Source organism: Diceros bicornis, chromosome 10 (assembly GCF_020826845.1).
Source record: "Diceros bicornis minor isolate mBicDic1 chromosome 10, mDicBic1.mat.cur, whole genome shotgun sequence".
In the NCBI taxonomy this organism is placed as follows: Eukaryota; Metazoa; Chordata; class Mammalia; order Perissodactyla; family Rhinocerotidae; genus Diceros; species Diceros bicornis.
Genome location: NC_080749.1, coordinates 2,518,185 through 2,532,875, shown reverse-complemented (window position 1 = coordinate 2,532,875; position 14,691 = coordinate 2,518,185). Strand labels below are relative to the sequence as shown.

Sequence of the window (14,691 nt, the reverse complement as noted above, 5' to 3'; positions counted from 1 at the left end):
GCCGCCCAACTGGACTCAGTCAGTGCTCATTGTCTGCCAGACTGAAGGTGTTGGGGCCACCTTGGAACGACCTTGCGTTGTATCCACAAGAGCAGAGCAGCCACGAGGGGGCTCAGTGAACCCAACCCGGCAGGATTCAGGCCTAAAGGTGTGAGTGTCAGGCCACTGGCACAGCCTCCCCATGGCTTCTGGAAAGCAGAATCCAGTCTTCAGTGAGATCACAAAGCCCACAAGAGAAGCTTCGTGTGATGGTCTGGCAGGTGGTGGGTGCTGAGCCTGAGTTATGCTCACGACGTCATGAGCCAATTGTACAACGAGGCCAAGGCCATCTTTGGAGACGGCGGGTGCTGGGTGCCCTGCTGCCGGCACGAGAGTCCCAGGCTCTGGAATCCACCCGCCCCCAGCGACGCCTCACTATGTGTGACCATGGATAAGCCAAGTAATCCCTCCCTGCAGGGGTTTCCTCATCTTAAAATGGAGAAACCCACAGGGCCCTCACCAGGCAAGTGCTCAGTAAACGCAGCTGCTGTTAATTTTACGGAAGGACTATTAGAAATTATTTCAAAAGTCTGATGTTTATTACATTTAGTAATAAGAGAAATGACCAAAAGCCATCACATGTCCCCCTGGCACTCTTGAGCATCTGCATCTTGACCGTTATGTTGGGAGAGCACTATGTGCGGGAGGGAACGGCCCCTGGGCTCGTGGCCTCACCTGATGGTGAGTTCAGAGTTCATCCCCAGAACTCATGAATCTCTAACCCTGCAAAGTCTGGGACTCCACATCTCCAGCCCAGCCCCACCCTCCCCAAGTTGCAGAGGCATTGTATCCATGAAGTGTGGGGCAGGGGCTCCCTGACCACCAGCAGTGCACCTGGCCTAGCCTTGTGTCAGCTGAGAGGCAGCAAGAGACCCACTTCCCATCCACCCTGCCCGGTTCCTGCAGCACACTGAGAGCTTGGCAGAAAATCTGGGCCTCTGTGGACAATTCTATACATTCCCATGGTAAGGGGCTTCACTGGCACCCCATCCTCACAAAGAGCCTTCAAAGGAAGCAGGTCTGTGACACGCAGTAGCAAATCAACTTATCCTGGGTCCCTGGCAGACAGGTCAATAAATTAAAATCCACCCCTGTCAGGGGCCCATCGGGCCAGTCACTCCTGTCCCACCAGCGACTTCCCATGTGGAGGATGCAGGGCAGGGAGTGGGGGCAGACTGCAAAGGCAGGTGGAGGACCTGCATGGAAGGCAGAGGATTTTGATGCAGACCCCAGTTTGAATCATTGCTCTGCTAATAACAGCATCAGGACCTTGGAGCTTCAATTTCCTTATTCGTAAAACTGGAATCAGAATCCCTTCCTTCTGGAATTGTGAGGAGGCACAGCAGTCCTTTGAGAAAAGGGCCCAGCCCAAGTCTGGGAGGGACGTACGTCCACCTCCCTCTCTCTCCGTGAATCCATCCCAGCAGCCTGTGGGCTGAGCAGAGTGCCCAGCAGCCCCTCAGAGAGGCGGCCTCTCTGTGTGCTCCACAAAGCTGGGAGTGGCACTTTGGGAAGCAACGCCCAGGATCCAGTGGCTCTGGTGGCATCACTTGGACGTGTCAGTCTGGGGACCTCCAGGCCCTCGGTGAGCACCCTGAGAGCAAGGCTTTCGGAGGCCCCTCCTGACAGAAATGTGAGAGAAGCAGGTCCTCCAGCCCCCTCAGACCCGCTCAGTGATTTGTGTCTTAACCAGCCCTCCAGCTAAGTAGGCAAATGGCTGCCCCACAGAGACCACCACAGGAAGGAGGGGTGCTGGCTGAGCTTGTGGGAGGAAATCCTTGCCTTCAACCATGTCTGAACCACACCCTGCTGGTGTGGGGCACGTGCAGCTTCCCTGGTAGCTAGGATGTGGGAAGTCCCTGCTCTTGGCCAGGCTCTGCCCTGTGGCCCTGGGTCCCTCTGCTGCAATGACCACTGCCCCAGGGGGCCCGCTCCAGCAAGACCCCTCACCGGGTGGGTTCCTGGCACCGTGCAGTTGTGGGAGCTGGCACAGCAGCAGGGGCCAGGGGCAGATGAGGCAGGAGGGTCTCCCGCTCCAAAGGCAGCCATAGCCTGGGCAGGAAGGCACCACACGGTGGCCTGGGCTGGCCCTGCAGGTCCATTTTTCCCTGTGGGCACCTTGGTTGGAGACAGCAGAAGGCAGCCCCCATGGGAGGACAGCAGCCCGTGGCCAGCAGTCCCACCCCACGCACATGTGGCGACCCTAGGGGCGGGAGCAGTGGGAACCCTTCCTGGGTCTGAACAGCCTGTATTCCTGAGAGCTGTGACGGAGCCTGGCCACCCTTTTGTGGGACAGGGGCATGGGGCTCAGGGGTGCTGTGCACGGAGTGGGCTTCAGCGAGGAGGAGTTGACCCTCTGAGTCCACCCTGGTCTGAGCAAGTACCTGGCTGCCGACCCCCGTGCACTGAGCGGGGGTGTGGACCTAGATGCCTCAAGACGGCAGGCTCTTCCAGGGATGATGGCCAACATAATTCACTGTGGGCCCACCTGGGCCCCAAACCCAGGTTTGTTTGTTTTTGTTTCTGCCTATTTTTGTTTATTTCTTTAAAGACCATCTCCTTGCAATTTCCAGAGAGAAAATATAAAACAAGAAACAGACCTGGTTTCAAACACGTTAACAGTGTGCTGGAGTTTCGGGCATTCCTGATATCACTGTTACAGAAGAATGCGGCTTACTCCCGGGCATGCGGTGTTCCTGGGGAAGAAACACGATTTTTCTTCTCCTCCTACTGGGATGCTCTCCAGCTAAGTCACTGCTCCTGCTCTTTGACGTGTTTTCCACATAGAAGATATGGAGCCTGGAGGTCATGCTGACGGTTGGAGTAGGCCATTCCCATCCCATGCCAGGACCAAAGGATGCTCCACCCACAGGAGCTGCCCCGCGGCCTCACCACAGACCAGGCCTGACAGGGTACTCATGGAGAGCCTGCCGTGTGCGGGCCCAGGGCTGCCCCTGTTCACCCACGCAATCCTCACGGACCGGTGAGGGAGAAGTACCGTGACCAGCGAGGCTCTAGTGCAGGAGGCTGCTCTGATGGCCATGGGCAGTGTGTTGTGGCCTGAGGCTTTGCACTCGGCAGCCTGGATCACTCCCAGCTCTGGGTGGGGCTGACAAGGGTGTTGTGAAAGCCCTGCGGCAGATGCTGATGCACTGAAGGTTGAATCACTGCTCTAGGCCAGGGTCAGTAGACTTTCTGCGAAGGGCCAGAAAGTAAATATTCTAGGCTTTGGGGGCCACATACAGCCTCTGCCGTATATTCTTCTGATTCTGATGCTTGCTAAAGTATGAGAACCACTGGCCTAAAAAATGAAGAGATGGCCCTGGACCCTGTGGGAAGGACTTGGGAGAGAAGGGTAGACTAACAGCAGGACTGCGGGAATGAGGAGCCAGCGATGGTTCCAGAGAGGGATGCTGCAGCTGCCTATGGGCCGTCCTTGTGAGGAGTGCTTGTGCTGGACCTGCCCTCCCTGAGTTCCTGCTCCCTTCATCCCAGTGCGGGGCTTACACGGCCCCATGTGCCACCCAGGATCTGGCACGCTTTTAGAGAACCCGATCATGCAGGGCTGACTTTATGGGGTGCAACCTGGGCAGTCACAAAGGGTTGCAGTTTGCAAGGCTTTGCACAAATGTGGTAGCCAGTCCTGTGGACTCTGTCTTGTTCAGCTCATGTCCCTCTGGGGGTGCCAGCCTGTCCCAGTTTGCCTGGAGTTCCCCAGTTTTAGCACTGAAAGTCCTATGTCCCAGGAAACCCTCATTCTCGGGCAAACCAGGACAGTTATGACGCTAGCCCTCTGCTCAGAAAAGGTGAGGAGGGCATGCAGCTGCAGAAGCCTTGATCCACAGCACCCCAGCTCCAGCCCACGGCCTGTGGGGCTCCACCCTGATAGCCCTGACGCTCTCTTTCCTGAACCTGCCCCGCGATTGGGAAACCTGCCTTTCACCCCTTGATTATGGTGCAGTCCTCATGCTGAATCAGTGACCCCACAACGAGTTGAATCAGTCTCAGCTCAGAGGGGTCAACAGTGAGGCTGTGGGGAAGGTGCCACTGGTTGCTGAGCAGGCGTGGAGGATGGCAGCTGGCACAGAGGAGGCCTGGCCCCGTGGCTCCCACTGTGAGGAGGCAAAGCTGCCTGAGCCATACACACCAGGGCGCTCTTCTGCACACTGTAGGGCTTGAGCCCTATTAAAATGAAAATGCCCTAGCAACAAAAGCTTAGGATATGTATTAAAAAAAGATTTCATTTATAATAGCAACAAAATATATAGGGTCCTTATGAATAAAAGTAAAATGTATATGGTCTCAGAGCAAATTGCAAAACTTTTGGAAAGACATTAAAGAAAATCTAAATAAATGGAACAATATATGTGAAAATGTCAATTCTCCTCAAATTCATGTAGACTCACTGCAATACTAACACAATCTGAGCAGCTTTCTTGGGGGAGGGATTTGTCAAACTGCTTCTATAATCTGTATGGAGGAGCAGTGAGCTAGGACATCACGAAGACGAAGAACAAGGTAGGAGGATTGCCCAGCAGACCTTCAAGATGCCATAAAGCTGCAACAACTCAGACAGGGTGGCACTGGTACAGAGAAATAGAAGCTGACTGGGCAATCACACAGAGCGCCCAGCAGCAGTCCTCCCCACGAGTGGACACCGGGTTTATGACAGAGCTCGCAGGCGAGTGAGCAAACCATGGGCTGAGAAATCAATTTGCTAGAACCATTTGTTATCCATACGAAAGACAAAATAGAATTGTATCTTTGTTTTAAACAATAAACAAAAATAAATTGCAAATGGGTTAAAGACCTAAATCTAAAAAAATCAAAAATTTAAAACTGTTAGAAAAATCTACAAGAGACTATATTTTTGAATTTGCTGTAATGATTTCATAAACAAAACACAAAAGCACAAATCATGTAGGAACTTGATGACATCATCAAAAAACAGCAATAAAAACAAAAAGACCACTCATAGACAGGGAGAAAATAGCAGATTAGTATTCAGAATGCACAATGAAGTTGCACAAATCAATAAGAAAAAATATAGAAAAATAGGTAAAAGACATGAAAAGGCATTTCACAGGAGAGGAAGTGTGGATGGCCCAGAAGCACATGAAAAGATGCTTTGCCTCATTAATCACAGAGAAATGCCAAGAAAAATCACAGTGAAATATTATTTTATACCCAATAGATGGCCCAAAATGAAAGTTTCTGACAGTGTGAGAAGTTCTGTTCTCTGCCGGAGGAAGGGTCCCTCACTGCCAAGAAGAGAGCAGTTCGGCAGGGGGAGTGAAGTGGGGGTACACTTCCTCACACCAGCGATTCCAGTCCAACAAGTAGAAAGGTGAGAATAGGGCTTTCCATGGCTGGTGGGAGTCATTGTGAGCCACGAAGCTAGTTCAGTGGGTCAAGGCCAGCATTCAAAAATGATAATAGACTAGAATTGAAATATCAAGAGTACACTGCGGGCAGTTAGAGCGAGCATTATTTCATAGAACTCTTGGAAACATATGTGTACTGGGTTACAATATAAAATCAATTTTTCCCTGCAGAGCACAGTAAAAGACTGTCTGGAAGCCTCTTCCCTAGAGAAACTATTGTCCGTGCATCGGGAGAATCAGCCATGATTATTCATTGCTGTGCTTGGAAGAACAAAAAATTGTAAACAAATGAAAGGCTGAGAAACAGGAGAATGGACTGTGGGATATCCTAACAGTGGGGTTTCTGCAGGGAGATGAGTGCACCAGAAGGGCAGCTAGGGCGTGGGTGTGGGCCGAGACCTACAGCTGAGTGAGAAAAGCCAGCTGCTCTACAGAATGATGCCATGTATGCAAAATACAAAAACTGCAGGGCACAAGGACTGTATAGAGTTTAGGGATTAGTATATATTGACTACAAGTATGAAGGGATGTGTGGGGCTAAGAATAAATACCCAATTCAGGACAGTGGTTGCTTCTGGGTGGAAGGAGGTGTAGGCAATTGGGAAGAGGGGTATGGGAGCAACGTTTTATTTCTTAAGGGAGTGGTGGGCACATGGGTATCCATTGTGTGGTCTTGATATCTTTGGTGTCTCTTTAATGGTACTAAATAAATAAAATTCTCTTGTGGGAGATTTACCAGTTTTTCACACTGAGGTGTGAACAGCTGATCAACTCCTTCCACCCTGGGATGAGAGGATGAGGTTTTGGGGAACATGCAGGCACCACCCCCTCAAGAAAACAGGAAGGAGACCCTCTGCTGAGGCAGAAACAATGGGACGTTCCCAGCGCACTGCCTGCCGTTCCCCAGGTGCCCATCTCCTCTGCACTGAACTCCTCGTGACTTCTGAGCCCCACCTGCACGCCTGCCCCAGGCTCCATGCTTCTGCTCACGAGCTGTCCTCCTTGTGCCTGCATCCAGTGTCCTTATCCTCACCCCTCAAGATGGAGTTGGGGCCTCCTGGGAACTTCTCCTGAAGAGTATCACCAATAGTGCCCTTCTGGGGATCCAGGATCCCTGAGCACACCTCTATCAAGTCCCTTTCCTCCCTGTATATTACTGTCTGTGTGCTGGTCTTCCCACTGACCTAACTCCCTGAGAACAGGGACTATCTAGAGGTTATTTGCTGTGTCATCAACTCCTGGCACAGAAAAGACACACAGTATGCACCAGATGATGAAGAAATGGAATTAAAATGCTCTTAAAAAATCAATCATTCATGTCATTGACATTACAGGGTGAATGAGCTCCCATCTCCTGACTTGAGAGTAAGATTATAAACAATATGGTGGAGGACACAGGTAATTGACCCCCCATTACCTGAAAAGATGGTGAGTGATGAGGGCAGGATGGGGGCACAGGCAACCTGGACTCCAGAACCCACCCTGCGGCTGGTCCGCAGCCAGAAACTCCGACGACTATAGAGATGAATCTCCTCTCTTCTCGTCCTTTCTTTTACATTTTGGGTTTTGGGGACTCATTTTGTCTCTATCTGCTTCGTTTCCTTAAAAATTAGCTGTCTAGCATCAAAATGAAGAAAATACTTCTTCTTTTTGGAATAAATTTAACAAAAGAAGTGCAAGATTTGTGCACTGACAACTACAAAACACTGTTGAAAGAAATTAAAGACCTAAATAAATGGAAAGGCATCCTATGCTCACGGATTGGAACACTTAATATTGTTAAGATGGCAATACCTCCCCAAATGATCTACAGATTCAACATAATCCCTATCAAAATCTCAGCTAACTTTTTTTTTTTGGCAGAAATTAACAAGCTGATCCTAAAGTTCATATGGAAATTCAGGGACCCAGGATAGCCAAAACAATCTTAAAGGAGAATAATAAATTTGGAGAACTCACACTGCCTGATTCCAAAACCTACTACAAAGCTATGGTAATCAAGACAGCATGGCACTGGTATAAGGAGAGATACATAGATAAGTGGAATTCAATTGAGGACAGAAATAAACCCTTAATTTATGGTCAATTGGTTTTTGACAAGTATGCCAAGATAATTCAACGGGGAAAAGAATAGTCTTTTCAACAAATGGTGCTGGGACAACTGGATATTCACATGAAAAAGAATGAAGTTGGACCCCTACCTTTTATTGTATACAAAAATTAACTCTAAATGGATCATAGACATAAATGCAAGAGCAAAAACTATAAAACTCTTACAAGGAAGCACAGCAGCAAATCTTCATAAACTTGGGTTAGGCAACAGTTTCTTTTATATGACAACAAAAGCATAATGGATAAAAGAAAAAATAGATAAACTGGACATCATCAAAATGAAAAATGTTTGTGCTTCAAAGTACACTATCAAAAGTGTAACAAGACAACCTGCAGAATGAGAGAAAATATTTGCAAAATATATATCTGATAAGGGTCTAGTATCCAAAATATGTAAAGAACTACAACAAAAATAAAAAGACAAAATCTCAATTTTAAAAGGGCAAAGATTTTAATAGACATTTCTCCAAGTGGCCAAGATGCACATGAAAGGATGCTCAACGTCATTAGTCATCAGGAAAATGCAAATCAAAACTACAATGATATACCATTTTATACCCATTAGGATGGCTACAATAACAAGTGTTGGCAAGGATGTGGAGAAACTGGAATCTTCATACATCACTAGTGGGAATGTACAGTGGTGTAGCGTTTTGGAAAACAATTTGGCATTTCCTCAAAATGTTACACACTGAGTTGCCATATAGTCTAGAAATTCCACTCCTAGGTATATACTTAAGAAAAATGAAGACATATGTCCAAACAAAAACTTGTACATGAATATTCATAGCAACATTATTCATAAGAATCAAAAAAGTGAAAACTACTCAAATGTCCATCAGTTTATGAACGGATAAATAAAATGTGGTATGTCCATAGAGTAGAATATGATGCAGTCATAAAAAGGAATGAAATACTGACACATGTGACACCATGGATGAATCTTGAGAACATGATGCTAACTGATGGACTGATGGAAGCTGCTCACAAAAGACCACATATTGTATGATGCTATTGAAATGTCCAGAATAGGAAAATCTTCATTTTCCGTAGAGACAGAAAATAGATTGGTGATTGCCAGGGGCTGGGGAGAAAAGAGGACAGAAAGTGATTGCTAACAAATATAGGGCTTTTTTCAGAGAGGATGAAAATGTTCTAAAATTAGAACAACTATGTGAAGGTTGCACAATTCTATGAATATACTAAAAACCATGGAGTTGTCCACTTTAAAAGGGTGAATTTTATGGTATATAAACCATATCTCCAAGCTGCTACAAAAAAAATGAGCTGCCAGTGCAGCAGCCCAAGAGGGCATAGGGCAGGTGTAGGTGCTCCACGAGGCCTGGCCTCAGACCCAGCTGTCTGCTGTGTTTTCTCTTGCTGAGGCAACCCAGATGTCAGCAGGCACATTTCGGGTGGACGTGACAATTGGGTGATTAATGCCTCCTGACCAACAGCGTGTTTGCCTTGACTTTACCCCCCCCGTTAGTAAACAGGCTCCTATGGTTGAAGGTGACTGCTAAGGAGTGTAAGTGGTGGTCAACATTCACTGCCAACTCATGGCCTGGGGAATTCCTCAACAGGGAGCTTTGCCTTGATTGATGGTCAGAGTCTGTTGTCCAGCAGGGACCTGCTCATTGCCCAGTTTCCTGTGGCTTCACCTGCTGTGCATTATCTGTCTGCTGGCTTTTAACCATGACAGGACAAGCGTCACCTGCCTCCACAGCGTTATGTGCCACCTCGAGCAATGGTGCTGGGGATTTACCATAGTGCCAGCTTCCCTGAGGCCTGGTGTTTCCCCCTCTGAGCCCCAGAGGAAGCTATGAGGAGCCAGCACACCACAGGCTCACCTCCTCAGCACTCCCAGACGGTGGGCATGGGCTCCTATGAGGACCTTTCTCCTGGGCTACCTAAGCTCAGGCACGGTCAGGTCCAGGCCTCTACCTGATTCCTTGTGGCACCAAGCAGGGGCTGAACCACGTGGCCGAGTGACCAGCTGGTGCATTCCTCTGCTAGAGGAAGGGCCAGGTGTCGGACCTCTGACCCGGGTCAGTCAACCTTTCTGGGCTTGAAATGCAGATAAGCACAGCTCACTTGCAGTTGTTAACAGAGCAAACACACTCTGGGCCAGACAGATGCAGGCTGCTCAATACAAGAGGTGGTGGTAGTTATTCTTAGACCAGGTTTTCCATAAAAACACACCTCCTCAGTCTTCTCAACCTTCACTCTCAAGTTCCATCTTCTCTGCCCTCAAGCAGATCAAGCAGTGTGTGGAGGAAACTGGAGAAGGCTGGCCCTGTTCCAGGGCTTCAAGGGACCAGCTGGTCCAGTGAACTGTGAAGTCGTGTGCTTTTGCACTTCTTCCCTCCCTCAGCACCAGCTCCTTTCCATTTTGTTTCCGTCTGATCCTTGATCATTTGCCCCTGGATTGTGACCCCTTCTATAGCAGTGGATGTTGGTGATCAGACTTAAATTAATCAAGTTTGCATAGCACTCCAAAAGCTCAAGGGACCCATGTGGAAGGAAAGACAGCAACTTATGGGATGAATTACTTCCTATGTCTTCTTCCCTGTCACTCTTGCCCTGAGTCCCCACCGCTATCATGATCTAGCAGCCTGAGGATGGCAGGAATTGCGAGAGACCTCTTGGAGTAGCTTGGAACGCCTAGAAGGCCAGTGCAACTCATTCTTATCTCACTGATGGGAGAAAAATATGTGTGAGTAAAGTGCCAGGAATCCTGAGGACTGGGCAGGGGTCTATCTAGTTGTGTTTCTGGTGGGTATACTCAAGGAATGCAGGTTTGATTTCTCTAATACCATCCATCCATCCATGTATCCACCCAGACATACATCCAGACATCCAACATCCGTTTCCTGGGCACCATCTCAGCTTGGTACTATAAGCCAGGAGCACTGCCAGGAGTTGAAGGACACTTTACCTGTCCCTCAGGGAGCTCAGAGATATGTACACACAACAGTACATAATAACTATGTGAAGCAGATGGTAACTACCTGCAATCAGCCATAAACAAAATGCTATTGGAGCTGCAGCTGGGGGTGAGTTTGGATTGAGAGGAACCAGGAAGGCTTAGTGGAGGAGAAAGTTTTTGATAGATGGGAAATGGGGTGGCGCTGGGATTAAGGCAGTGAGTGGAGATGCTTAAGGGAGAGCATGGCTGGGGCAAGGGATGCTGCTGGGATGGGATTCATTCTGCTCCCCTGACCGGGAACTCCTGTGTGGCCAGTGTTGTGTTGAATACTTGTGCTGAATCTCACTTAAAACATAGGAGTTTGGACTTCATCCTCTAGGTCAGTGGTAAACAATCTTTTTCTGTAAAGAGCCAGATAGTAAATATTTTAGGTTTTTCAGGTGTTATGGTCTATGTTGTAAATACTCAACTCTGCTGTTGTAACTTGAAAGGAGCCATAGAGAATGTCAACGAATGGGCATGACTGTGTCCAATAAAACTTTATTATGGACTCTAAAACTTAAATTTTATATAATTTCACAGGTCAAGAAAGGATTCTTTTTATTTTTTCAATCATTTAAAAATATAAAATCCAAGTGATCTTATCAAAATGGTGACGTGGGAGATTCCAGCTTCTATGCCCCCACAAAGATCAACAATTAGACAGCTACCCACTCACATAAGCAGCTCTGGGAGGGCTCTGGAGCCCACTTAAGAAACTTGAGCAACACAGTGGAACAAAAGACCTGAGAATAACTGCACAAGAAGAGAAGGAAGACAGCTTCATTTTGTTGCATCATCCCCTCCCCCTGCGTCGGCATTGCTCAGCCCCAAGGAGGAACTTTCTCGCTAGAAAGAGTTCCTCCCACCAGGAAGGGCAGAGGGGAGTGGACACCAGCATTCCCAGCTTTTGGAGCATGAGCAACTGTGCCAAGTTCCCACTTTAGCTTCACCCAACCCGGATGGGCAAAGCTGAGTATGGAGACAGCGAGGAACAAGGAAGAAAAGCAGGGGCTGCCGACAGCAGCCACACTGCCGGAGCAGCTGTGCTTCACAGTGACCTGTTCTGCAGACAAACCGCAGATTTTGCCACTGAAGAAACAAACAGCCAGCACAGCTACTGGTGCCCCTGCAGATTTCACCAGCTTCTTCGCACAAGTGTCTGTGCTTGCAGACACACAAACACCTACGTCCCCGCTGCTTCCTCCTCCCCCCACTCCCAGAGCCTGGGAGCTGCAAAGGAGACACCTGAGGCCTCTGTGGCTGCAGGAGGACAAGAGGACAGCCTAGACCTCTGCAGGCACTGACTCTATAACCAAATCTTAAAGGTGACATTACATTACTTTGCAATCTTCCATGGAGTCACTAAGTCCAATCTACACTCAAAGGGAGGTGATTACAAGAGGATGTGTAGACCAGGAGGTGGGGACTGTGGGGAGTCATTGAGGGAGTAAGGGGAAGACCCCATGAGGGGTCTAAGTACGAACTAAGTATGAACCCAGCCCTGTGTCAATTTTTGGGTCTTGGCTGCACCCAGGCTTTTTCCAGGGGCTCTGGAAAATGCTGTGTCGCTGTAACTGTGATGGCATGGGGTGAGGGTGAGCATTTGATAGCCTAGATGGGCATTTGGCCAGTTCTTGTCTGAGGAGGAGCCCAGGTCAGGGGAATCCCTGAGTGCAGCTCTGTCCACAACCCCCACCAGGATGAAGGGGCCCAGGGCAGCCTTTACGCTGAGCATGCTTATGCAGTTCTGAATTTAATCCCTCCTTGGATAATTGGGAAACTGAGGCCCATAAAGAGGCAGGGGCTTGCCCAGGGCACACTGTAGGCAGAGTGCAAAGGTAAGCGTGTGTTCTGACCTTCTAGGCCAAAGCTCAAACCATTCCCATAGGGTTTGCTTTGGGAATTAAAAACCCTAAGCCCCTGGGAAGCTCTTGCCCATCCCTCCCTATGTGGGGGCCGTTTTCTTCTGAGCATCCAGAACATGAGCACTAACACACACACACACACACACACAAACACAGTGACATTAGATGTAAGGACGGACTATGGGGTGGGATCAGAAGAGAAGCAGACACAGGGGAAGTGACAAGAGGAAGAAAAAAGAGGTTGGAGGCATTACCTACAGGTGACACCACTCCTCCAATTTTATAGGTATTATCCCACACATGCCTGAGGACGTCCCTAGGAAGTACATGCTAGAATAATCCCTATGTGCAGACAGGAGGCAGACAGGCCCTGAGAGGCACAATGGCTTATCCAGCATCAAGAACAGGTAAGAATGAGGAGTTGTGTCTGAACCCAGGTCTGTCTCAAAGCTGGGACTCTGGCTGTACCCAGACCTTCCCAGGGCCCTGTGGAGTGGGGTGTGTTGGTGTAACTGCACAGACATAGTGTTGCATAGAGAAGGGAGGTGAGCAGTCAGCAGCACAGAGGACTGTTTGGATAGATGTTATCCAAGGAGGGGACTAGGGTAAGGGAACCCCAGGAAGTGAAGTCACTTCTTTGACAATAGACCCCAATAGAACTTGGAACCCCCATAAGCAGACACCCACATTCTAGTGACAGCCTCATACCCAGCTCACTTGGCCAGAGACACTCAATAATGAAAGATGTTCTCCTGCTGTACCCTGACTTCCTAGGGCTCTGGCTTCAGGAAACTCCTGAGTGAGAGCCTTTTCAGACACTGGCAGACATTGGCTCAACCCTCATCCCTGACGCCTCTAGCCATTTTCCAGGAGGTCCCCTAAGGTAACACAAGGCAGCCTAGGGCCAGGCCAATCCACGCCAGGCCACCTCTGTGAGCCCTCCCTGAGCAGCCCCCATCTCCTCATTTTCAGTGTGGGGAGAGCAGGGACATGTGGGGACATGTGGCCCACTCTTGCCAGGAACAGGTCGGTGGGTGGTTGATAACCTGGTGGTTCTGTCATGTTCACACCCCAGGACAGGGCTGGTAGGGTGGAAAGAAGATTCCTAAGGTGCCTCTTATCTGTGCCAATGTTAATCCGAGGCCCTCAGGCTGTCATCTATTTCCCTCCTTGGTGGAGGTCTGTGCAGACTGTGGCATGTGTGTGTCTGGAGTGGAGAGAGTCACATGGGTGTGAGAGCTGGCAAAGATAGCCAGACAGGGCCCTGAGGCTTTCCACCTGGCTGCTGGGTACTGTCTTTACAGAGCTCCCCACAGGAGCTGGGACAGGAGCTAACTAACGGGGTCCTCTACTCCATCTCCCTACAGGAGAAGAAGATGCCCAACACCGCCAACAGAGTCCAGTGCTGGCTTAGGGTGAGTGCAGGTGCTGAGGGACCCAACACCCTGGGCCCCAACACAGCCAAAGAGGACCCCAGGTCCTAGAACACCCGATACTCCCCTGAGGTGCCTCCTAGAGCCTTGCTCCCAAAGGAATTTGGATCCATCTCTTCCCCCAACATTCCCCCAGTGCCCAGCCCCTGCCCTGGCCAGATGCAAAGTCACTGTCCACATATTTGTAGGAACATCAGAAAAGAGACTTTTATAACATTTCACCTCACATTCAATCAAGAATATTTTTGCCTTTTTCTACAGATTTTCCTCTCTTAACTCCTGCCCCCAGGTGTCCATGTTGACTCAATAATCCTTCTACACCTTCTCCAGGTCTTACACATCATCAGATTTAGTAGGGATGCTTTTACCCAAAAGGCCATGGGGCTCCAGGTATTATGTCTGTTGCTCTGCAATTTGCTGTCCCAAGGAACACATCCCTGTGGCCCCTCCAGGTCAGGTGCTGAGGCCTCACTAGGCTGCACAACATTCCGGAAGGGAGACTGGTCACCACAGTGATTCAGCCCTTCCCTGACGTGGGACGTTTGGTGGCCATTTCAACAGTGCTGCACTGAACACCCTGCATGTCCTACCATCCCAATCCCTCCCACCCCAGGAAAAGTCTCTCTGTTCTCATCTCCACAACAGGCTGTTTTGTCAGAAATCACAGGGCTGATGCTGTTCACACAGAGAGTTGCTGTCAATATTCAGCTAACAATGTTTAACCATTCTTCTCCTCAAATTCTACTTTTAATGCCAAGAACTTTTTCCTGCTATGGGCACTCATGTCCCACCTCTTACCACAAGTCACTGAGGGCTTGGGAGTTCGGTCTGAGCTCCAGCCCCCAACCCTCCTGCTACCCATGGTGCTGCCTCTGACCACATGTCCC

General features: G+C 49.2%; 1 long non-coding RNA gene across 2 annotated transcripts in view; it reads right to left on the bottom strand.

Annotated features, from left to right (window-relative positions):
* Positions 1-488: 488 nt before the first annotated feature.
* The window catches only part of LOC131410598 (uncharacterized), a 48,826-nt gene continuing 34,623 nt past the window's right edge, over positions 489-14,691 (bottom strand). Inside the window, exon 4 of one of the 2 annotated variants that reach the window (XR_009221351.1) lies at positions 489-3,234. This is a non-coding gene — a long non-coding RNA (uncharacterized LOC131410598). Of the gene's footprint in view, positions 3,235-7,950; positions 8,620-14,691 lie in introns of those variants that run through there. The other variant, XR_009221352.1, reaches the window with a different exon arrangement.